At 33.9% G+C, this 25,140-nt stretch overlaps 1 long non-coding RNA gene across 1 annotated transcript; it reads right to left on the bottom strand.

The window, feature by feature from the left end:
* Positions 1-10,377: 10,377 nt before the first annotated feature.
* On the bottom strand, positions 10,378-23,819 carry LOC137401023 (uncharacterized). The gene is made up of 6 exons (XR_010979273.1): positions 23,711-23,819; positions 22,327-22,383; positions 18,268-18,324; positions 15,555-15,677; positions 14,948-15,061; positions 10,378-10,419 (listed from the first exon to the last, which is right to left on the bottom strand). It is a non-coding gene; the product is annotated as an uncharacterized lncRNA (long non-coding RNA).
* Positions 23,820-25,140: the final 1,321 nt, after the last annotated feature.

A 25,140-nucleotide genomic window follows, 5' to 3' on the forward strand; every position in this document is an offset into this window, starting at 1 on the left:
TAAAGGTCTTTTGTGAAAATGGAACCAACCATCAAAAGCAGCCCGAACAGTTGTTGCAATACCAAAATATTGAAAATTGAATGATTTACAAAGCATAGCATCAAACCTTTTGTCAACAAAAATGGATTATCTGATTTATTTCTGTCAAATAAAGTTTTAGAGCTTCAAAACACTGCTGCTACAATAATTGTCTTGCGATTTGTGTGAGCAGTCCCTTGCATGTTGAGTATAGTGCAATATGTTATGGTTAGTGTAACCAACGGCTAGGCACAATTTTTTACAATAATATTCTAGCAAGACATCTCTAAAGTAATTGGCAAGGGAACTTTGCTGATTGCAGACACGCCCAGTTGCAGAAAGAACTTCAAGCTTGGATGTCTTTCCTGTCACTGGAGACCTTTTTGGAAATTGAACAACAACCTGTCGTTTGAAGGTCAGGCATTCTAGACCACTATGCTTCAACGGGTAGAGTTGCTGCTCTTCCTGCAAAGAAACCATTTAGTAAGTTGTATAGTTGAAAATTAGGAGAATTTTGAACCCTAACCATTTTACAGACTTTCCCAAAATATCAAGGAGGTTTTCTAACATTAATTACTAAAAAGTGTGTTCCATCACGTTGTTTCAAAATACTTAGGAAATGGACCTGAACTTTAAAAGGAAGCTCTTGCAGCGGGTTACTTTGGCAGCACTACTACATGTAGGTGTGGCACAGAAGATGTCTTCCTACTGAAACTGCATAATTACATTTCTCCTAAAGATATTGCAATTCTAAGTATGCTGATGTTCCACCTAACAATAAAACTTTAATCAATAAGCTTTTCTTTGAAAAAGTTTGTTTTAATGTTGTGGTTAACACAAATCATTTCGCTCAGTAAAATTAAAAACAATGATTATCATCAGTGATTTATTTCAAGCTAATGCTTCTTTGTTCAAATCTTAGTTAAGAATGGTATCATTGAAATATAATATGTAATAAATAGTTGGATTAAGAAAAGCTCTATTTTACAAACCAACAATTACAGCGGTACTGTTCTTTTCCCTTCTAAGCAAAACGCAAAAAAATCAACAACATTGTACACATTCAGCCTGTACTATTATGAGAACAGTATATGTCCATCTAAAGCCACAGTTGGAAATCAGAAAAAAAAAATTGTGTCACATAGGATTTAAACTTGCAAGATTCAACGCGTTAGACTGACACAATAACAATTGTGCTAATTGACCTTCTTGCAATAGTTTGCAATAATTGAATGTTTAATTATTGCAACTGACAATATTTTACCGCACTCTAGACTGCCATGGTATTTTTAGTACAAACCAAGTTTAGTCCAACTCTTGAGCTGAATAAAATTATTAACTGTCTAACAGTCAATGTTTTTTCATGCACAGATTGACTATTTAATTGTATAAAAATCCCTTATTATTCAGTTGGCCTTTAACACTCTAAGGTTGGTGTGTTTAGATATGCCTATTGCTGCCATCCATGTACCAATTAAGCATCGGCTTACTGTCAGTCATTTTACTGAAAGATCGTGATTTTACTTCATGGTATGTTCACGGGTTTTTTAAACTTCAAACTCTAAAACATTTTTGTAACATTTTATTTTGCAAACGTGTTACCAGAGCTATGCACCAAATCGACATGTTTATGCTTTGTGCATTACTAAACCTATGTAAAGCTGTGATCGCAATGAAACTAAAATGATCATCTCCAATTTTACTTACACTTACAAAACTATTATTTCCGTCAGAACTTAGCAGATTACCGTCAGAGTTAGTGCTGCGTCTTTCATTATCTTTCTAATTACTAAGCCAGATTTTGAATTGGCTGCAATTTCATCAACATATGTAACTCTTTGTTTTTTAAGTCGCGAGGAACTTGCGAAGGCCATAATAACGCTAAATAGTTCAAATGTTGAAAAAAAGATGAGCGTTTCCGGGTTGAAATTTTCCAAACAAAGACTTAAAACAGACTTGCGAATTTATGCAACTTTCATAGAAAAATATTTAGACAACACTGTCAATACTATAAAAGTACTAAAGGTCGTTGGTTATGTTATCAACAAGTAATAAAATTAAGTTACTATGCGACTGCTTGAAAATTTGCTATAGTGTGCATATGACAGTTGGCCATACACTTTGCATAAATGCGCATATGGCAGCAAAAGGGATATCTTGCTATGAACAGTTTCTATAGTTACATGTTTTTCATGCGCTTCTGCCTTGCCAGTATTTAGGTATTTTATATAATAAAGACATTTAGCTTTAGCTGCTACTTACCACACTCCTAACTGGCAATAGTTTGAAACACCAGAATAGGGTTGTAGTCTATAGCACTAAGCTATCGTACAATACTGTTTTGAATGCATCTTAGGGTGTATCATCTAAGTACTTTTACTATCGCGAAATTCTGCTTGCGACCTGAAACACGGAGGTGAAAAACACTGACTGAAACACGACCACACAGTGGGATGCCAATTTAAAAGCCAAGCAGAACTTCATTGAGACAGCTGATCTAAAAAAGAAACAATATTTACTTGCAACAGGCTGAAACAACATTTACATACAACAGGCAGTGCAGCTCGGCACAACATACGCGTATAGCCAAGATCAATGTTCTATGGCTCTTACAAATATGTTTGTATAAAACACATTTTTATTGAGTAGCTGATTAATTAGCCTGTCATACGTGTACCTATTTGAAAGGAAAGAATCATCTGCCTGCATTGAACCAATAGAAAACATGTTAACAACCCTCACCGACCTGGGATTTTCCGTTTTTTGGGAGCACATATTTTTGTTCTCGCAATTTCGTTTTTTACTACAAGTGTAGTAAAAAAACCTTGGTAACTTTAAAGGTCTGACACGGCTGGTTACTTAACCAGCCGTGTCAGACCTTTAAAGTTACCAAGGTTTCAGAAATGGGCAATCAATAGACTTTTGAAAATGGATTACTGATTGCTTCCTATGTTATTAGCGGAAAAGGCTGAGAACACGACCGAGCTCACACTGCAACACACTTTTAGCTTTTTCTTCGCATCATTATATGTAATAAGTTCTGTTGATTGATATGTTTATAAAAATCTCATAGGCGGTGTGGTTCAAAAATAGGGGCCATTCTAACCTGAGGGCACACACATTCATTGGTAAAAGTTAGGTCTTTAACAAAAGCCATTACATTTATGAGAATAGCGATTTGTATAACAAAATATGTTGTATTCTAATAAAAAGTGTATTACGTTGTTCTATATAGATTGATATGGTAATGATGCTACCACTACCAGGCACACTGGCCTTTTAGCTATAACTAAACAACCATTTGTATTAACCGTTTTAGGCAACACTCTTGCTCACTTAAATTCTTGAGTTATCTGCTCCTGTAATAATATTATGTTTTCCAAACTATGATACAATTAAAAGTGCTCTTGTGAATCCTGGTCATCAAATGTTTTAGCAATTTTTTATAACATCAAATGGCAATTCAAATTTCCTCTCTTCCAACAAGATCAATAATTTTTTTAATCTGTAGTAGCATTTTCAACTTATTAAAGAATGAAGTAATAAATTGTTCAAAAATCATGAACTTGTGGTATGACTACTACTCTATTTCTTACATCTATCGCAAAAAATTATCGTCGACTTTTACGGACCTCAATTGCAATTTAAGAAAGCTTAAGATGAAGAGCTAAATATATAAAATAAGTACATAGATTCATTGCAAGTTTACCAATTTTTGATGAGCTGAAATAGAAGTAGCATAAGTTGAATCAGTGCTTTTATTGAATAACAACAGGTTTTATGTAAACTAAAATCATTTATTGTAGGCAGGTGACACTGGAGGCAAATATAAACACACAAGATCCTCATGCACACTTTTCGATCAATGTGGATTTTATTTGTATTATTAATACTGATTACACTAAAACTATTTAGTTCTTCTTAAATGGCCAGTGATCAAATTTTGAAATCTCACATTGCAGACGCATATTAACCGACTTAGCGTTGGAAGGCATTTGACACCACAACGATCGTTTTCCCTATATTTTCCAAGTTTATTAAAAATCCAAAAAGTTTACATCACTTCTATTATTTGAATTATTTTGATTCTGATCAAACAAAAAGTCACTAATGATCGCAGGATCAAATAATCTTTTATTTTACCGTTTTGAAAGTCGAGCTGATGTTGACTGTTTTTTCCAAATTTTATTCTTTTTCAAGGAGAGGCAATTTGTTTAGTTTTTAGCACAAATCAAAGCCTCTCAGATAATCATTTCATATTGTAAATCATCAACCGATATATTGTTGATGATATTTAAAACTTACTAGTGTTCATATCCTTTGTTTAACGTTACTAGGCGACAGTTTTATAAACGTCTACCGAAAGCGACATAAATTTTGTTTCTTCGCGCAACCGGTAAACGACATTTTAGTCGTTTCTCTGCCAAAGGGTTAACACTAAAATAGTACGTCCAGCAAGTCCAGCAAAATCAAGAAAAGTTTAGACCAACAGATTTTGCAAGCAAATAATTTTTTTAACAAATATGCTTCAAGATGTCATTTCTTACAGAAATAATTTTTTCAGTTGTCTAAGCTAGGATTATTAAAAATAAGTCAGCTTGCTTTATAACTCGCATGTTTTTAGACCACTTTGAATTACTCTTTCTAGGTTTAATGTTTTCTTCCAAAATACGCATGATACAACTAAAACACAATTAACACTAAAATAATATGTCCTAAGCTCCAACGAACAACACGAGCCTTCAATTGCTGTGCAGACGGCTTTTCTCCAAAAATTGTAATCTATTTGAAGAAGGTTCAATGCTGGGACAAAAAAACATGAAGTTGCCCTTTCGAGCACTTTAAAAAATTCAAAAAATCTGAGATTATATAGACATTATTAAAGTCCTTTAAATAGCTCAGAAGTTTCTAGTAGAACAGACTTTCAGCCTTGGTTTACACGATTATGGCATGTGCTTTTACAATAAAGTTACTCTGTCATTGGCATGCAAGTGCCACTGCGCCTGTTTGTTACAGTTCGTTTTTGTAACACTATTCAAGAAAACTGAAATAATTACTAGCTCAGGTAAAATTTCCAATTTAATGCTCATATCAACCGATTAAACAATTAAAAACATTCTGGTTAATTGGCAGTAGACATGAATTTGGAGACAAACAAGAAGGTGAAGTAAATAAAAGCAACAAAAGACTGATTGATACTTGTTGTTGCTAACTAACAAGGTGAAAGCGGTGTCTGTCTGACTTTTCATTTATCCATCGTCGGGATACAGTTAGGAAAAATATATATTTTTGATGAGACTAGAGCTCATAACATTCATCTGGGTATATCAATACTCCAATGCTTGCACCAATAGGTAGCTTTCCAATTTTTGGGAGTTTATGAAAGGCTAGTCATTTTTTCTATTTTTTGACACAACTGACATCTTCTAATGGCAAACTAGTTTAACTCTTTTGCTACTGCATAAAATTCTGACCGAATGATTAACCTTCCCAAATTAATTCAAACGTTTTTTTCGAAAAAAAGCGATATACCGCTAGTATTTAAGCAATAACTCAAGAATGAAAACAGATATTATTTTACTGTAAAATGCATCTTATTTAAAAGAATGTTCTCTACAAGGTAAGCTTAGAATTGTTTGGTGAATCTCACTCTCACAATTTTTCTGACGCTTTGTTTGCGATAACGATCTGGTTTTGCCGTTTTGAAAAAATGATTGGAAATTGAATAGTTGAACAAAAATAATGTATATTGGTTGCACGTGACTAGCAACAAGGTGGTTTCGTGCGAGACCAGACTTTATTAGTCTAGCTAATGTGTAGGTTTCGTAATGAAAAGCAAAGTGAAACCCTATTGAAACGTCAATACACCGGCTTACTGTCTGTACTTAAATTACTGTGAAATGTTAGAATGGTTGAACTGCAAACGAATTATATTGGTTGCACCTGCTTGGAAACAAATTTCTTTAATTGGAGGCATAATTTGATGTGTCTAGCTAATGTGTGGGCTTCCTAATAAAAAAAGTGAAACCCTATTGATAAGCTGATGCATAGGCTTGCGGTGGCAAAAGAGTTAACAATGTACTAAAATCTATAATAGCGAACCCTATACATACTCTTATTGCTCCAGTTTGGCAAGAATGTAAACTATATTTTTAAAGCCAGCTATAAAATTCTCGATCATTGAATTTGAGAATTTGCACCAACTTGACACTTTACTTCATGTGAAAGTATTTATGTTGCATCAAACAAAAGCTTTACATAAATTATTTTTAGGTGGAGTTCCCGTTATAAGAGGAATGCATTATAAGAGCATTTACTGGACAGATATTCCAACCAGATAAAGTCCAAACTATGCCCATACACTTGAAGTTCATTCTTTGAATTACCATACTGGGATTGAAATTGAAATACGACATAACAGTCAATCAAGAGAACTTCAATTTATTTATCATACAGGAAACAAATACATTATGTTTAGAGAAAAATGCAAGTGTTTTAACAAAAAAAGTTTGAGCCATGTACATGTATATATAGTACGTAAAAAAAACTACTTTTTATTTTGCGATTTCACTTTTCACAAAGAACCAATGTCCCTGTGTATCACGAAAAATGAAGGATAACTGCAAAAGATAGCTATGACAAGCAGAACGGGATTTTGAGCAAAAATTGGATTTATCACAAACAGATTGTAAGTAATACTAATATGCGAGTCAATCTATTAACCAACATGAATGCCATTGAAAGTTATAAAGGGTATAGCATGGGGCAAATTATTAACTCTTTCGCTACCATAAGCCGATGTCACGGCTTCCGAGGTAATATAAGTACAGACCGTAAGCCGATGTATTGGCTTATCATGAGGGTTTCACTTTTCTTTTCATTACGGAGCACACACATTAGCTAAACAAATCAAACTCTGTCTCTACCAAAACAATTTGGTTGCCAATCACCCGCAACCAATAGAATAATTTTTAGCCTAACAGTTTCATTTCTACTTATTATCAAAACAGAAAAACCAGATCATTATCGTCATGGCAATAAGAAACACACAGCGTTCATTCAACGCAAAGAAAGCGTCAGAACATTTGTGAGATTGGGACTCACTAAACAGTTTCATAGTTATTTTGTAGAATTTTTTTGAAAAAGATGCATTTAACAGTGAAACGGTAGGTTTTGATTTTTGTGATATTACTTAAATACTAGCTGTATATCAGTTTTTTGAAAATTTGTTTGAATTAATTTTGTTTGGTCAGAAATTGATGTGATAGCAAAGGTGTTAAATGTATTTGCCAAAAATAATATAATTGAATTTTTAAGACTAGAAGTGATTTTTTATCTCTATAATTGTAAAATACCTCTAAAAAAAAATTTTTTTTTCACTAAAGCTCATTCTACGTTTCTCAATATTTTGGTCTATAAACACCGTGATTTACCTTCACTAAGTTCTTGTGTCCACTCTCTTCTGACCAGAAACATCCCAAAGATGTATGTAAACTGTTTGTACCTTAAATTGCCAGTTCTGTAGATAACTTGACTAGCATCAAAGAGGATGCAGGACATGTTATGGCAGCACTCTGCAACGATTCATAACAAAATAGAAATAACAAGTTTTTTTTAATAGAACCTTTTCCGATTTACATTAACTGTTTTCAACATACGTTTACAGCAAATCGTTTGCAAGTTCATTGATTGCTGCAGAAAAAACAAAAACTGAGCAAGTAGAAGTGTATTTGGTATTCTAGCCCTGACATTCAATCACAGCTTTTATATTCCTCACCGGTGTCGTCTTTAGGCATTAGAAGAGCATGACTTAAGCAATGTGAACAAAATTTCAAAAGCGATCACCAAGTCATGAAATCGATTGTCAGTTGTCTGACCTTGATTTGGACTTGGCTTCTAGATATTATTGTAAGGCAAAGTTTAGAGCTCGTCACCATGGGTGTTAACTGCAAGTTTCTGTTCCTGTCTCAGACGCTACGCTAACCTATAGTTTGTACAAGTGCTATCGCCGGTAAACAGGTAACAGGAATGCAAGAACACGACAACTATAAACATGCAAGGGTGAATAGGAGCTGTGTACATAATTGAAATTAAGCAGTTATTCACAGGGCATAGTCCAATTTGTAAAACATAATAACCAGAACCTGACGTTCAACCAAATTATTGTTAACCTTTTCCACACCGTTCCTGTAAATCTTATGGGCTGAGAGCGCAGTCTCAGCACACCAAACCCGTAATTGCCATCAGATCTGAGTCTTCGATAGGTATTTTTTAAATTCATTTATTTATTTTAAAAATGGCACTAACATTTTTCATTAATATTTTGAGGAGTTTTAAAAGATATCATACTACTGTTTTGAGGCTGTAATTACTCCCTTCTACGCATGTGCAAAAAGAACACTTTGTTAGAAGTTGAACGGTCTTTATGGAAAGCTGATCATCATGAACGGATGCGATATTTGAAGCGCTATTAAAAAGATTTGTTTACAGGAAGATAACGACAGGTTTGAAAGTGAAGAAGGGGATTTTAGATCAAAAAATGTGAGGAAGCCGATGAAAGTAAAAAAGAGAATCAACAAAATGAATGGGATTGCGAAAGTGAGACTGAAACGGCCGGTGTTGAAACGGCTAATAATGACGGATATCAAAGAGGAGCTGATTTAAAACCAAAATAATTACATTTTGCTAACAGTCTGGCAGGAGTATAAGTTTGAATTCTTAAACAGGTAGGTTTTTTTTATTATTCAAAGCTTTTTAAACATCGGTCACTATAAATATTATTTTGAACGAAACAAATAAATATGGCCTTCAAAAACATTGCGATGCGTCGGAGCCTGTTGATGATAAAGATTTGGCGAGTTGTTTGTTTAGTTTTGCATTTAGGTATTCTCAAAAAGCCTACTATGCTGCCTTACTGGTCCACTGTGACATTCCTTTATTATCTACGCTGATTTTTAATCAATTTAAAAATTGAAAGAAAATTAGAAGCAAGCTTACACTTTATTGACAATTTTGAAGACCCTACTGGCAATAAAATGTTGAAGTTAGAAAAAAATTTTGCCATGACACGCAACTGGTTCTATCCTGTTTTTCACTCTGATAAATTTATATCTGTAGATGAAAGCTTGCTGGCATGGGAAGGATGGCTCAACTTCAGACAGTATATTCCATCTAACAGATTTAAATTTGGAATTACGTTATTTGCTTTCCGTTGCTGTCTCTGGCTATGTGCACCAGTTGTCTGTATACATTGTCGACGAGCAAGCTGAATGCACTGGCAGCGGAGTCACAAGTGGAATATATTTGTGCAAGTCATGTTTTGATCTTTACCATGCTAACTAAATTTATTTACAAATGGTATTTTATTGTTTCCGCAAATGCTTCACTGCTTTGTATTGCTAGCATTTTTACATAAATTTGCTAATCTATTGTATTAGTTGTGCATTGGTGTGCTGCATTTGTTGCACACTTTCATCTTCAGAGCAGCGGTCTAATCAAAAAGTTCTGTTCTCATATTGTTTTGCAATCTAGTAGTCCATGATTTGCTGTTTCTGCTCATAATAAATGTTACTTCATGTTTTTTGCTGCTTCACCAAATGTGTGAATATAGGCTCACGACTTAATTCTTCTTGCACACAACTGGTTAATGTTTGCTGCAGCACACATAAACCTGTGCATTGACTTTATATGCAAAACTTTTACATAGATCTATAGTCTCAAGAAATGCATAAAAACTAGAGCAAAAAATCGTAACTGCATATAATTATATATGTCTAGCTGCCAAGTTTTTGCAAGCTGTGTGGAGGAAAAAATTTCATTCTGCAGGAAAGTTTCTCAGCTTCCAGATGCATATTTATTCACAGTTTTGTGCCAATTTGCACAAAAGTTGGAGCAACCTTGTCGGGTGACTGTCTTGCGCTGCTTATGGACAAGGCGTCTTGAGCATTTCCAGTGGCGCTCCCGCTATACATTGGAGCTCATAACTCCACTTTCAATGCTCTTGGACGACTAATTTTTTTTTGAAATTGTTGTGAACATATAAATCCATGCAGGAGTTATTTATACAACCTTGCAAAATTGCTTTTAGTAAATATAAAAACAATTGAAAATGACCGACAAAAATAAAAAAAACTCGTCGCTTCAACGAATTGAGAGTTTTGCAGGAAAGCAAATGCAAGCTAGCTACATAAAAAAAATCAGCTTGTAGAGAAATTTCTCAGCATTCTTGTGCATGTTAATTTATGTATCTACCTCAATTTTGATGAAAGTTGATGCAGTTTTTACGCAGTGGTATCGAAGGCTCAAATAACCATAGTAAATGCTCTGGTGCGCTGGGGGAATTCCAGCCGTAAGCCCGCGTCACTAAAGGGTTAGTAAGAACTCTGCACCAGCTTCATGAAGCTAAAAAGTCATACATAATAGTTACATATATATGGAAAAAGAGACAAACCAAAAAGCAGCAACACTTATTCAATACTAAGAATGATTAACAAAGCTGAGAATATTAACCAGCATAATGCGCAGTAGCACTGACATACATTTGCTGCTTGAATGGTATGTTTCCAACAAAAAAAGCGGGTTCATTTTTTTAAAAAGATTACTACTCCCTAACAAGCAAAATGATAACAAGCCACGGAACTACGAGTTAGCAACCTAGGCAGCTAAGTTGTACATGTAATCCAGATGAGTCTATTACGGTTTTTAGCAAGGCAAATAATTAACCAATATTTGAGTGTTCACCAAACTAAATTTTCTTTAATGTGCCATTTTTAGCGGCACAAAGAAATCAAATTTTTGATGATCATTTGCACCGACTTGAGGCAGGTGGTAAGAATGAAACAAACTAGATTTGTTTGACTTAGTCAAAAGCGTATAAAAGTATTAGGCACAATTAGCCACATCAATACTTGTTACAGAAATATCTATCATACTAAGATAGAGTTTAAAATCATTTCTATGAAAAGCCTGTTGCAGTGGCTTCTTTTTGTCCTGGGAACATTTAAAATCCTTTAATAGAAAATGCAAAACCTATATAAAATATATAGTATAATATAAAATTAAAACTGGTAGCAAATTTATGTTAGCTATGACATATTTTTATTGTAGTTTTACATTAGCACTATTTGTTCTAAACAGTGTGGTAACTACATGATGTATTTAACAAACTAAGGTCAACTCCTTTACTACGAAAGGAATTTCCTTACTGCGACATAAGTAATTAGTGACACCCAATTTCTAAAATGAGTCTGTATAAATGGTTATAACTTTAAACCACATGATCTATTAACAGTCTTTTTATAGCAAATTAATCAGTATAATAATACGTTAGTTGATGCCGCGAAAACTATAAAAAATGTGTTGCAGAATGAGAGGGAACACTTTTCGTTCATTTTGAAATTACCGTGAGGTGAGCATAAAACTCGAGTCAGATGATTCATGAATATTATTAGTTTACAATATATTATTACTGATAAAAATAATTACTCTCATCAGCACTATTACTCAATAAAATTACCCAGTCCATAGAACTAAAACTAGTAAAAATTCGTGGCTGTTATGCCTCTGACATGACTGTCATTTCTAAGAAGAAATTGTCATAAAGCAAGTATTTGCAAAGCGAAACTACACTTGGGTTGTAAACATATTTTTATTGGTTCAACATATACAAACACTTGCTTTTTTCATTCAGGTATATATACAGTAAAGTAATTTGTCAATTACTCACTAATCATAAACAATTTGGGTCATGATCTCAGAAACCATGGTTAAATCAGTGGTTTGAGATTGGGAGTTATCTACACTACTATCAAAAGGAGTGAGTTCACAGCAATTTTGCAAAACAAAATTTTGATTTTACCTCAATTACAGCAGGTTTTATGGTCAATAAACTGAATGCATGTAATTAATGCATGCTGAATGCTGAAACCATTAATGCCAAAACATAGTTCCGAGAAAACAAGTGTTGAAGTTTGAGAAACAAAAACTAATGCACAATTGTGTTTACATTTCAAAATGTCATAGCAACCAATATCAATCAAGATGTTGTGATATTTATCTAGATTTCTGAATTTATATCCAGAAAATTATGCTGAAGTTAAAAATCTAAACAGATTGTAGCTGGTTGTCATAGAAATAGCTGTATATCTAAAAAAATGTATTACTTATTCAGTTAGTGCAGCTTTATAGTCGGATAACTCAACTTCATGGTTTGCGACTTGACCATGGTTTTTGAGATTGCGACCCATTCGTACAAAAGCTTGACAAAGCCACATCATGCAGCACTTGGTTATGCGAAAACACTTTGACTATCTTTACTGTCCTACTAAGTTCACAGTAGCTCAGGAGTTGAACAATTTGATTCGCACTGAAACAGCTTCGTCAAAAGAAAACAGAAGCAATCAGTGTAAAATCTGCTTTGTATTACTTTTACGTCATGCTTTGCTGTATTTGAGAATCATATTGTATACGTGTATAATTCAAAAAAAAACAATACCAGAGGTTTCCAAGCTTTTAATATTAATCGAGCTAATTATTATTATAGCTAATTTAATTCTTAAATGATTAAAAAAATAACTGAGACAATTTATGCGTAAATTATTGGTGAGCTTGCAACAAAACTTACATTACAGTTATTTAGTCTCAAACCATTTACCGTATCTTACTCTGCTGTGTTGTAAGTGCAAAATATGGGGAAAAGTGATCACAAGATCTTAAAAGATCAAAAGCAAACAGTTAATCGCAGCCATCACAAAAACGTCATAGGTTGGAATCCCTTTACGAAACGGCTAAAATGGGGTGTAAGTTGCGCAGTGATGGCTTCTGTTTAAACTTTTTTGCAACCTCATTTGTCAAAATATTTTTACAAATTTACCTCATGTATTCAATAAATCATGTCTATTGTCCTTAGGTGACTATTTCCTGATCATTGTAATGCTGTCACTTTGAGCACTGATATCTCAAAACCTCGCCTAAAAATTATTTTATTTTTTAACTTTAGTTCGAAGGAATGTATACCATCCTCTGATGACATGAGGAGCCTGTTGGTCACCTGCGATAGTCAAAGGATTCTGCAGAAATTGTTCATGCTTTTTGACAGGAATTATGGGTCACATGATCAAATTACGACAAAAAAATTACACCAAGCTGAAAAAATTGTAAAGTAGCGAGCATTTATAATTGAGCATGTATATTTGATGAGAGCTTCCCGGTAGAACCCGAAGTGTTTGTCATAAACTAGTGCTACGAGACGTTTTATACCGAGGCTGTGATTGGCCTTTAATTTTACGTGATAACACTGCATGTCAGAACAATAACTACATTGAGTTGAGTACATAATCAAAATACAGGGATTCTAACCTACGATGTTTTCCTGATGGCTGCGATTAACTGTTCATTTTTGAGCTTTTAAGAGCTTGTAATTACCATTCTACAAATTCTGCACCTACAACCCAGTAGAGTAAGACATGGTGAATTTTTTGATACCAAATAACTGTAATGTAAATTTTGTTGCGAGTCGACCTTTAAATGCAACTGCATTTTGACAGCATGTTTATAAGCAGGCTTGATGTAAGAAACAGAGTAAGAGTCATACCACAAGTTCATGATTATTGTGGATCATGTCCACAAATTATTACTTCACTCTTCAATATGTTGAAAATGCTAAGAGGGGTTAAAAATTTATTGATCTTGCTGGAAAATAGGAAATTTGAATTGCCACTTGATGTTATAAAAAAATTGCTAAAAATATTTGATGACCAGAATTCACAATAGCACTTTTAATTGTATCATAGTTTGGAAAAAACAATAAATTATTATTATTAAATAGGAAAATTTAATTGCCACTTGATGTTATAAAAAAAATGCTAAAAACATTTGATGACCAGGATTCACAAGAGCACTTTTAATTGTATCATAGTTTGGAAAACATAATATTATTACATGAACAGAAAACTCCAGAATTTAGGTGAGCAAGAGTGTTGCCTAAAACGGTTAATACAAGTTGTTTTTTAGTTATAGCTAAAAAGCCAGTGTGCCTGGTAGTGATATGGTAGCATCATTACCATATCGTTCTATATAGAACAACGTAATACACTATTTATTAGAATACAACATATTTTGGTATACAAATCGCTATTCTCATAAATGTAATGGCTTGTGTTAAAGGCCTAACTTTCACCAATGAATGAAGTGTGCCCTCAGGTTAGCATGGCCCCTATTTTTGAACCCGCCGCCTATGAGATTTTTTATATACACACCAATCAACAGAAAATTTTACATCTAAAGATGCGAACAAAAAGCTAAAAGTGTGTTGCAGTGTGAGCTCGGCCGTGTTCTCGGCCTCTTTTGCTAATAAAATAGGAAGCAATCAGTAATCCATTAATCAATTAATCAATTAATCAATTAATCAGCTACTCACTAAAAAAAGTGTTTTGTACGGAAAACTTTGTAAGAGCCATAGAACATTGATCTTGGCTAAACGCGTATGTTGTGCTGAGCTGCACTGCACAGCCTGTTGTATGCACTCAGTTAATGGACTACGTACAAACCTGCTTGTGATTTAAAACGTTTCAATTCTGAGAACCCAAATTAAACTCATTTAAAAAATCAGTCAAACTTTGCAAAAATGGTTAATATTTTTATATTAACATTTAAATATTAATATTTAATAATAATATTTTAATAAACTTTATACTAAATTTATACATAGTTGAAATACTGTACATAAATATAAAAAACGGATAATTTGTACATACAACTTCATACATTAGTATTTTGCATCCTAACTATTGTTTTAGTTATTTTTTTGATTGCCAGTGCTATGGTATTTTGGTTTAGCCAACTGCCCAATGTAATTAATGACTGCAGTCTCCAGAGCCAACTATAATCATCAAAAGATCAAGACTAAAAAAACAAGGGCTCATAAACTCACCCTTTAGCTTTTTTAAAAACTTGTAGACCGATATGATTGGTTCTATGAGGAAATGATCGAGGGACTATAGTTCGGTGTGGAGAGCTCATCTTTATTCTCCAGATCAAACAACTTCTACAAAAGTAAAATGTTTGTAACATAATATTAAGTAAGAAAGTTGATGCATTGAGCCTCTGACCACCTTTTATTTGGTATTTGCAGACATGTTGAAAGTGGGCTACCGTTAAACCTGTATTTGAATGCTAACTCTATTTTAATGGTACTGCTATTTGAGACCACTTAAAGCAATTGTTTGAAAAATTGAGGGCCATTTTTTATTGAAGGATGGGAGTAGGACTGAAAGATAGAGTGTTGTTGCATCAAAATAGATGCGTTATGGTATTTTTTTGAGGTATTATTATCGCGTTTATCAAAAGTTAAAAAAAGGTTTGGGGTATCGATCAAGTCTAAAATAAATTAAAATTATACCGCAAAAGGGTTCACTTTATGCAAAGAAATTCAAAGCAACAGACAAATGGCAACAAGTGTTGAAACTAATGTGTTGAAAGGTCTATGCGAGGTCATTGAGTAAAAAGCTTATTAAGTGAACTAGTTAAGGATGACCTACCAGCCCTTGAAAATCAGGTTGGTTACGCATCCAATGACTGGGAAGAAGCGTTGAACTAGCATTTGAGATCTGTTCATCATTGTAACATCTCTCAGGAAAGATGACTTTAATGACTACGTAGGCCTAAACAGATAACAAACTACTGATCCACGACCAGTTGATATGTTGGTGGACATGCCGATAAATTTGATATAGGCATACATAAAGTGCTTGCCAACTGGAAAGCAATACATGAGCTGTTATGGATGAGCAGCTTTCAATGCAAGCAGCTGGGCAAATGGCTTTGTACTAGCCTTTGTTATGAAATATTACCCAAGCCTGTGTCAGTAGACAGCTCGCACCTCTGGTAGTTAAAGTGCTAAAATTTTCAAATAAATTAAGTAATTCCATGTCAATAAGATAATACCATAGTCGTTAAATATAAATATAAACTTGTAAAAATTCATGAATTGATGATATGTCAAGTTTTAACGCTTTGATCCTTGCCGATCTTATCAATGCGTGTCAGTAAACCTGGGCAATATTTTCAGCGATCCAAAGAATAGTATAATGATATTTGATCAAACACTAGTAAAAAACCTACCACCGATGTCATCAAACAGAAAAAAATGGTATTTCACCATTGTTCGGGCTGAAACTATAAACTTTTGTAGAATTTTAAAAACTCGTAAAAAAATTTACAGATCATATCCATCCAGCACACGGTCATCATCATTTCATGACTCAAAATATACTGGAAAAATATAGTTAGTAAAATATTTTCCACCTACAACACAACAAAGTAAGACTTGGTTAATCTTTCCATACTAAATAACTGTAATATAAATTTTGATGCAAGTAAACCTTTAACTTTTTCACTACCACATTAAAATCTTACCGAATGAATATTCTCCCCAAATTAATGAACCAACTTTTTAAAAAGCTGATATACCGCTAGTAATTAAGCAATATCTCGAGAATAAAAGCAGATATCACTTTACTGTAAAATGCATCCTATTCAAAACAAAATTTTCTACAAGATAATTACAAGGTGATTTTTACTCTTGTACAATATCGAACGTTTTATTTGTGTTGAACGAACGCAGCGTGTTTTTCCTTGCTATGACGATAACGATCTGGTTTCACCGTTTTGAAAAATAATTAGAAATGGATTAGTTGAAACAAAAATTTTTTAGGTGCACGTGATTGGCAACACAATTGTTTCACTGGAGACAAATTTTGATTGGTCTAGCTAATGTGTAGGCTTCGCAATGAAAAGAAAAGTGAAACCCTATTGATAAGCCAATATATCGTTTTACGGTCACTACAATTATCACCGCGATTTGTTGACAATACTTAGCTAAAAATATTTACATTGATAGCAAGTAGTTGGCAACAAGGTTGTTTCACTGGAGACAAAATTTGATTAGACTAGCTGTTCTATAGGTTTCATAATTAAAAGAAAAGTGAAACCATATTGAAAAGCCGATATATGGCTTACGGCCTGTACTTGAACTACCACTAAAGCTGATATATGGCTTACGGCCTGTACTTGAACTACCACTAAAGCCGATATATGGCTTACTGCCTGTACTTGAACTACCACTAAAGCTGATATATGGCTTACGGCCTGTACTTGAACTACCACTAAAGCCGATATATGGCTTACGGCCTTTACTTGAACTACCACTAAAGCTGATATATGGCTTACGGTCTGTACTTGAACTACCACTAAAGCCGATATATGGCTTACGGCCTGTACTTGAACTACCACTAAAGCTGATATATGGCTTACGGCCTGTACTTGCACTACCACTAAAGCTGATATATGGCTTACGGCCTGTACTTGAACTACCACTAAAGCCGATATATGGCTTACGGCCTGTACTTGAACTACCACTAAAGCTGATATATGGCTTACGGCCTGTACTTGAACTACCACTAAAGCTGATATATGGCTTACGGCCTGTACTTGAACTACCACTAAAGCTGATATATGGCTTACTGCCTGTACTTGAACTACCACTAAAGCCGATATATGGCTTACGGCCTGTACTTGAACTACCACTAAAGCTGATATATGGCTTACTGCCTGTACTTGAACTACCACTAAAGCTGATATATGGCTTACGGCCTGTACTTGAACTACCACTAAAGCCGATATATGGCTTACGGCCTGTACTTGAACTACCACTAAAGCCGATATATGGCTTACGGCCTGTACTTGAACTACCACTAAAGCTGATATATGGCTTACGGCCTGTACTTGAACTACCACTAAAGCTGATATATTGGCTTACGGTAGCGAAAGAGTTAAAACCAGTCTTTATTTTCATTGGAGGGTCAGTGAATGTCTCAATAGCTTAAAACCTTCCAGTTAGCAAAACCAGAATACATTGAAATCAAGGCTCAGAGGCTAACCATGAGACTAAACCATAAAAATACTCATTTTAATATTATCACCAGAACTATATTGAATGCAAATTTTGATTTTTTGTAATAACAGAGAAAAACCATTCTAAGTAGTAACTCTATGTTGTTATTACTGTTATATGAAACAATACCATTTTAAAGTTCTTGTTGGCATAAGTAACAGCAAAAAAAAACAACAAGAAAGGCGCACAGCTAATGGCTAAGTCCTGGCAGTTGTTGTCTAAATTAGAGACCATATGAATGCAAACCTGGAAAGAAAATATGGAAAAAAGTTAGATCGTTTTATCTGGTCAGTACATACCTGCAATCAAGAGCAAGCCAGGCATTGTAGCATTATTACGAAACTCAATATCGGACTCTACAAGAAAAACGACAATTTATTAGCATCCATTTATGTTGGCAAGTTAGACAGTACATCACCAGTTAGACAAAGATATGAGTAATGAGTGTAACCAGTGCCAGCATGTGGTTTACAGCGATTGATGAGATTAGCTCTTTCTCTGAACTAAACAGCAAACAGGTATGAGATTACATAATGCCATACACTCAGCTATATACAAAGGGGTGTTTAAATAATGCTTCTTACTAGTTTAAGACCTTTATTTCTTGAACGGGGTTCTATGTTTGGCTCTGAAAGCTAAAGCTCGAGACAAAAACTTGCAAACTAGCATATTAATGTGTATACGAAGAGCTTCACAATTTTGCATGTACCTGTATCATGGTTCGTTAGACAATCTTCAACAAAATGTTTACAAACAAAAGCAAGGCTAAGTAAAAATAGTCATTTTCTCTCAAATAATATCTGCTACTGTGAATGTTTACATAACCAGATAAACTCATTCGCAAGTTAACATGCGTATTTATAACATTGTCAGGCACTCAACGCGTGTTTACTCGCGTCTGAAATTTACCAACTCTTTGCATCATTATTTTTTAGTTATAAAATAATACTTTTAATTTGCTATAAAGAAAGATTTCTGGCCAATCAGACAAACTTTAAAATATGCTTCTGTGACATCTCCGACAAAAGTTATAACCCGATTAGTACACCTATCTCAATATCTACCAAAACCGGAAATCATCATGCTGACTTGAAATTTTATCGTTTGTGATAATCTTTTTTCAACTTCAGCAGTAAATACGCAGATCAAAAAGTGGTAAGACACTGAAAGACTGCATAAATCAAATTAAAACATTTTTAATGTTTCAAAGTTTCTATTAACTTTTAATTTTGCCAACTTGAATCGTTATGCTCGAATAAAAATGCATTCTTCACGCTGCCAGCTGTAGTCAGACTGACATTATCTTTCAGTTTCGATAGGATCATATTGGTTCTGAGAGCTGTCTATGATATCTGAAAAGTCAAGAACAGAGTTATTGAACATATTTTTATTATTTGAAACATTTTCATGAAGTTTTATTCGTGTTATATTGGCATATAGATTTGCTATGCTTTTGTTTGAAGAAAAAATTCAAAGTTTCTCGTTGGGAAAAATTTGAAGTTTCATGATTTTCGTGTTCGTGACTAACTACATCTGTATAAATAATCTTTATAACTATGTATTGTCTGTAATAAATAACTAATTTCAGTCAAACTTAGTATATTTTGCAATTTTTATGGTGCAAATCTAACTTTGTTTCAGCAAATGACATTTTTTTGAAAATTGGAAATTTCCTAAAACTACCTTCTTTGATGCATGAATCTACATAAAAGGGATACGAGTTGTTTGTATGAATATAATATAATTTGAAAACGGAGATTTGGCTGGTTCTTGTGAAATTTAAATGAGTAAATTATCTTAAGTTTGTTTTTTGTAGTAGTAATTTGAATTACGGCAACTTTCCGAAAATCAGCAGTATCTGGGGCAAATCGCCTAAAAATTAGGCAGGTGCAAATGAATTAATATCATTCAATAAAATCAATAATATGTAAATCCGCGACAAAGAGTTTTTCTCATGTCATGCATATCTAATACGCTTCACAAAGCCCTGCAATTATCAGTTCCTGCAAATCACTTGACATTTCTACCGCTTGCTTCAGCTTTTATGAATATTATTGCTTCAGCTTTGCTTCAGCTTTAGCTATTATTGGCTTGCGTGCTCTGGTGGGTTCTTGTCCCAGCTTAGTGCTTTATGTATGTACGAAGATGTTGGTTCTAGTAAGTGTTTCCGATCAAGTTTTATTATTCACAGGTGTGTTTTGCCACTCTCTAGCTAGCTCTGCCCTATAAGCCTGACTCTTATTCGCTCCAAGAGCCACATAATGCGTGTATAATGAGTCTGTGATAATATTGCAAAATACTAGATAAACCACAGTGAAAACATTGGCCTTGCCTTGAATGTGGCAGCAGTGAATAACAACCCTGTCATATTTAGCCATACCATGTCAATTACCTTTTTTGATCGCTATAACTTTATCTCTATCTCTTTCTTCAAGTATATGGAACAATTCAAGTACTGTTCCATATACTTAAATTGTAATTACAGGTGAAAATCATTTTCTATCATTTTGCAGGTACAACTACAAAAACATTGAATCTTAAATCCAAAGAATAGAGAGTAAACTTTTAAAAACACTACCCTGCTCAAACTTAATTTAGCAAGTAGCATTGACTGAAACATGTTAGATATCCAGTGTTATATTTCAGCAGCCTAATTTAATCCATAACACCAGAATAGTAATTGTGATATTAAAATACAATTATAATTATTTCCATAGATGCATTAGTCCATAGCAGGCATAGTTGTTGAGTATCGCACATCTTTCAAGCGACTAATCCCAACATTTATTCATTGTGCTTCAATAATTCATGTGCCAAACTCGAACTCAGAAGTCAAAATTCTAGCAAACATGATAAAAATACTCAAACTTTCTAATGCCAAAAATTGAGAGAAGATAAACTCACATTTCCAGTGAGTATAATTACTCAGGACAAATATTAGGGGAGAAGTGGGATATATGGAAACAGGGGATACATAGGTATCCCATTATTAGAAATTGTTTACTTTATTTTAGTTTTCTATTGCTTGTATAATATTGTCCAATCCAAAAATAGGTCACTGCTGCCATCTTAGTTTCTGTCAAAGTGAAAATGTCAAGCATGGAGGTAAGTTACCTTTCATGAGTACTGTTTCGTAAATTTACTTAATATTCTAGCAGGTTTAACATGCAGCAAATGAATGACGTTTACTCAAATTTTTGTTTTTAACATAAATAAACATCTTTTAACCGATTTGAGACAAAATTTAAAACTAATCTGTAAATAACTTGAGAGTTATGGCACTTTACAAAAGTTATAAGCTGGGTCTACATGGGCCATTAAGGATGAGGGTAGTTGGACCAGTTGGCCCAACTAATCTACTGCAATGCAAGCGAAAAACGGATAGATGGGTCAAGCGGCCAAGTATAATTTTATCATAACCCATTCAATTTACGCTTTTAGCCAATACCATAGTTTTATAAAAAGAAAGCAGCAAAAATCTATACGTCAAATAATGTTATGGGTAGTGCTGTAATAAGATATTAAATAAAAAGCTTTCAGTTATATGTATAGCCTAAGATCATGAAATTTGCCCTTATGCCCAAGTTTCCTCAAGTGGTGGTTTCTGAATCCTCCATACTGACCCATGCATCTTTCTTCAAAGATAGATGGCCCATTGACTTTACTATATGAAATTATTTGAATGCAGTTGAGAGAGCAAAAGTAAAACCATGTTCACCGATGCACTTAACCAAGCTCTAAGAGCATGCAAAATTATAAATACAACGCAAAAAAACCTTAGTTATTTCATATTAAAAATGTAACTCTTTTATTGGCTCAAGTATCCTACTTCTCACCTACTCTGCACTAACAAAAACCAACCACAATACAAGGACAGCACAACACAGAATGGGTAAGGTCTGTTGGTTAGGTTATTGAAAGCTGGCTGAAATCATCATTGTTAAAGACAGGGTTTATCTCTATACGAGGGTCAGTGTATGTCTCAATAGCTCAAAACTTTTAAATTAGACAAAAACAGAATACATTTAACTCAAGGTTCAGAGGCTAACCAGGATACTACACCATGAAAATATTCATTTCAATGTTATGACTAGAACTATATCGGTTGCTAAATGATTTTTGGTAATTACAGAGAAAAACTATTTTAAATTGTACTCTTTTTGCTATTATCATTACTATATAAAAACAATGTGAATATTAAATTTTCTGTTGGCATAAGTAACGATAACAAAACAACAAGAAAAGTGCACAGCTAAAGGCTAAGTCGTCGCAGTTGTTGTCTAAATTAGAGACCATATAAATGAAAGCCTGGAAAAAAAAGAAAAAAAGTCAGATTGTTTTATCTTGTCAGTACATACCTGCAACCAAGAGCAAGCCAGGCATTATAGCATTATTACGAAACACAATGTCACACTCTACAAGAAAAAAAGACATTTGATTATTAGCGTGCATTTATGTGGACCAAGTTAGAGAGTACATCACAAGTTACACAAAGACACATGAGTAATGCATGTAGCCAGTGCCAGCCAACAGAGACAGTGATTGTTGACACCCTGTTGACAGTGATTGATGAGATTAGCTCTTTCTCTGAGCTAAACAGCCAACAGGTATGAGATTACATAATGCCATACACTAAGCTATATACAAAGAGATGTTTAATTAATGCTTGTTACTAGTTTATGACCTTTATTGCTTGAACTGGGTTCTATGTCTGGCTCTGAAAGCTAAAGCTAGCTGGAGGCAATACATGTCCCACAGGATACTGGAGAAATATCAAGCAAATTTTGGTCATTGAGTTTTCTGATGATAGGCTACACGCAAATTCGTTGCAAACTAGCATAATAATGGGTATACGAAAAGCTTAATTATTTTTAATGTACCTGTTTCATGTTTGGTTAGTCAATCTTCAAAAAATGTTTTAAAAAAAAACAAGGCTTATGGCAAAATATATATTTCCCCTTAAAGAATATATGCTACAGTCAATGTTTACATAACCACATTAATTATATCAATCAATAATATAAACATCTGCAGCAACAGATTTTCCTCATGCCATGTGTATCTAATACGCTTCACAAAGCTTTGCTAGCAAAGCTTTGCTGGCACTTAGTTCTAGGCTTCTAGCATTATAAAACGTTTATTTTACATGAATTTTTTTGTCTTGAATCTCTATACCGAAAGGTTAACTACTGCTAACCTTTGCCTTGAAACGGTAGCTTTGATTAGCATATAGTAGGCCTACGGAACTAATTTTTGTATGAGTATTACAATATAAATTATATATTCTTTCAGAATTCAATTAAAAACTCTTTCTGTAAACCATTTTTAATTAAACTTTTGTTATAGATCTTTGAATCACTTGAATTTTTGAGAAGTTGGAAAAATTTGGGATTTTAAGGATATAACGTAAAGCATGCATCCGACAACCAGCTAGCAATGGAAAATTATTCAGTGATGCATATCTACCAATGTCTACCAATGATCGCAACACTCGATTCCTGAAGATCGCTTGACATATGAGCTTGACTTGACTTGAGTATGAAGCAAATGTTAAGCTACAGTCATCCAAGCTTTCATTGAAAGTCGTATATTTTTGTTACTTTGGATGAGCGACAACAACAAATCCTGTAGCCCAATGTAGTCCCCAAAGTTCAAGGTAAAGTAAAATCTAAAGCAAAAGCACACATACCTGCTGCTTTCATTATCTGTTTCATTTCTTAAATACAGTTTTATCCTACTCACGTTGGTCTAAATCAGAAACTTGCAGCCACATAGATCTTCTGCCAGCTCAGTTGTCCTCCATTGATAATACTTGCACTAAAAAGCGTTGCTGACATGAGATGAGTTAAATGAGCTAGATTTGAAGCTTAGATTCGATCCCGAGTGCACTCCGAGTTCACGCAAGCGATAGTAAATCCTACAGAAAGAAATGTGGTTATCAGCACAATTAAATTAGGTGTATGCCCATACGCAGCTACGTAATTTGTTTAATTTTTTGGCTGTTGGATAAATGAAGACTCAGGGTTTACACAGCTGTCTGCAGGTTTGAAGCAGGCCTTACCTTAGCCTATGCAGAAAAAGTATTGTAACTCTTTGATGATTTCAACATAACAGAGAGAGTTTACTATCAGGCTTGTACATTTTTGATGGTTTTAATTTATACGCTACGCTACAGCACGTACACTAATATGTATAGACAATATACATATATGTTTAAAACAATAGCTGGGAGAGACTTGCCAAATTATTGGTTTAAAAGGCAATGATGAAAGCGTGCATAAATTTGAGCACAATTTTTAAAAAACAGTATTTTTGTATTGTATAACATGTTCTAGGACATACAAGTTTGAACCATACAAGTGATTTTAATGCCTTGCCAACCTTTTGGTAATCTCTGCTATCTGGTATGCCTATGGGATTTATTTGAAGATCTTAGGGCTTTCTACAATGCTTAAAAAACAGCACACATTTCACAAGCTATTGGCAAGCGAAATGCATCATGACTAACTGCTTGTCAATGAGAGAAGTTTAAAAAACACTAACATTAAGCGGCAATGAATTTTTTTTTTCAAATTAGTTAATTTGAAGTTAATTACGTGATTGCAGCAACATGCCCTATCTAGGGCAACAAGCCATAATGGAGAGCTAGATTTAATGATGAGAAGTTGTGGTTCATGTGACTCTATTTAACCCAACTGGCTCAATGTGAAGTCTGCATTGTGAACTACATGACATGTAAATCAATATAAAACAGTTGCAAATACTTCTAACAGATTAAAATATACATATTGGTGCAAATGTTTTAGAGGCAGCTCAAGTGAATAGAATTAGCCATAAATTGTAAAATAAACATGAAATCAGAAATAGGCAGTGAATGTATCAAATATTAATGTGTGTAAAAGTTCAACAGTTTGCTAAAAATTAAATACACAAAATAATTGAGAAAAAATTGCCTTGTTGCCTTCTGTGGCTCGTCTTGGTAGAATAAAATTGAAAATATTGTAGACTTTGAAACTTAAAAAAAAAACTTTATAAACTTAGAAACTTTATCACCAATAGGGTAAGCTTGTTAAGCCATATTGCTCAGGACAACAACTGCCGCTTTACTGACCAGGTCTAGAGGAGACAGTAGACCAAGATGAGCCGAGAATGCGTAAAACTAAACAGAATTA

This window comes from Watersipora subatra, chromosome 7 (assembly GCF_963576615.1).
Source record: "Watersipora subatra chromosome 7, tzWatSuba1.1, whole genome shotgun sequence".
NCBI classification, from domain to species: domain Eukaryota; kingdom Metazoa; phylum Bryozoa; class Gymnolaemata; order Cheilostomatida; family Watersiporidae; genus Watersipora; species Watersipora subatra.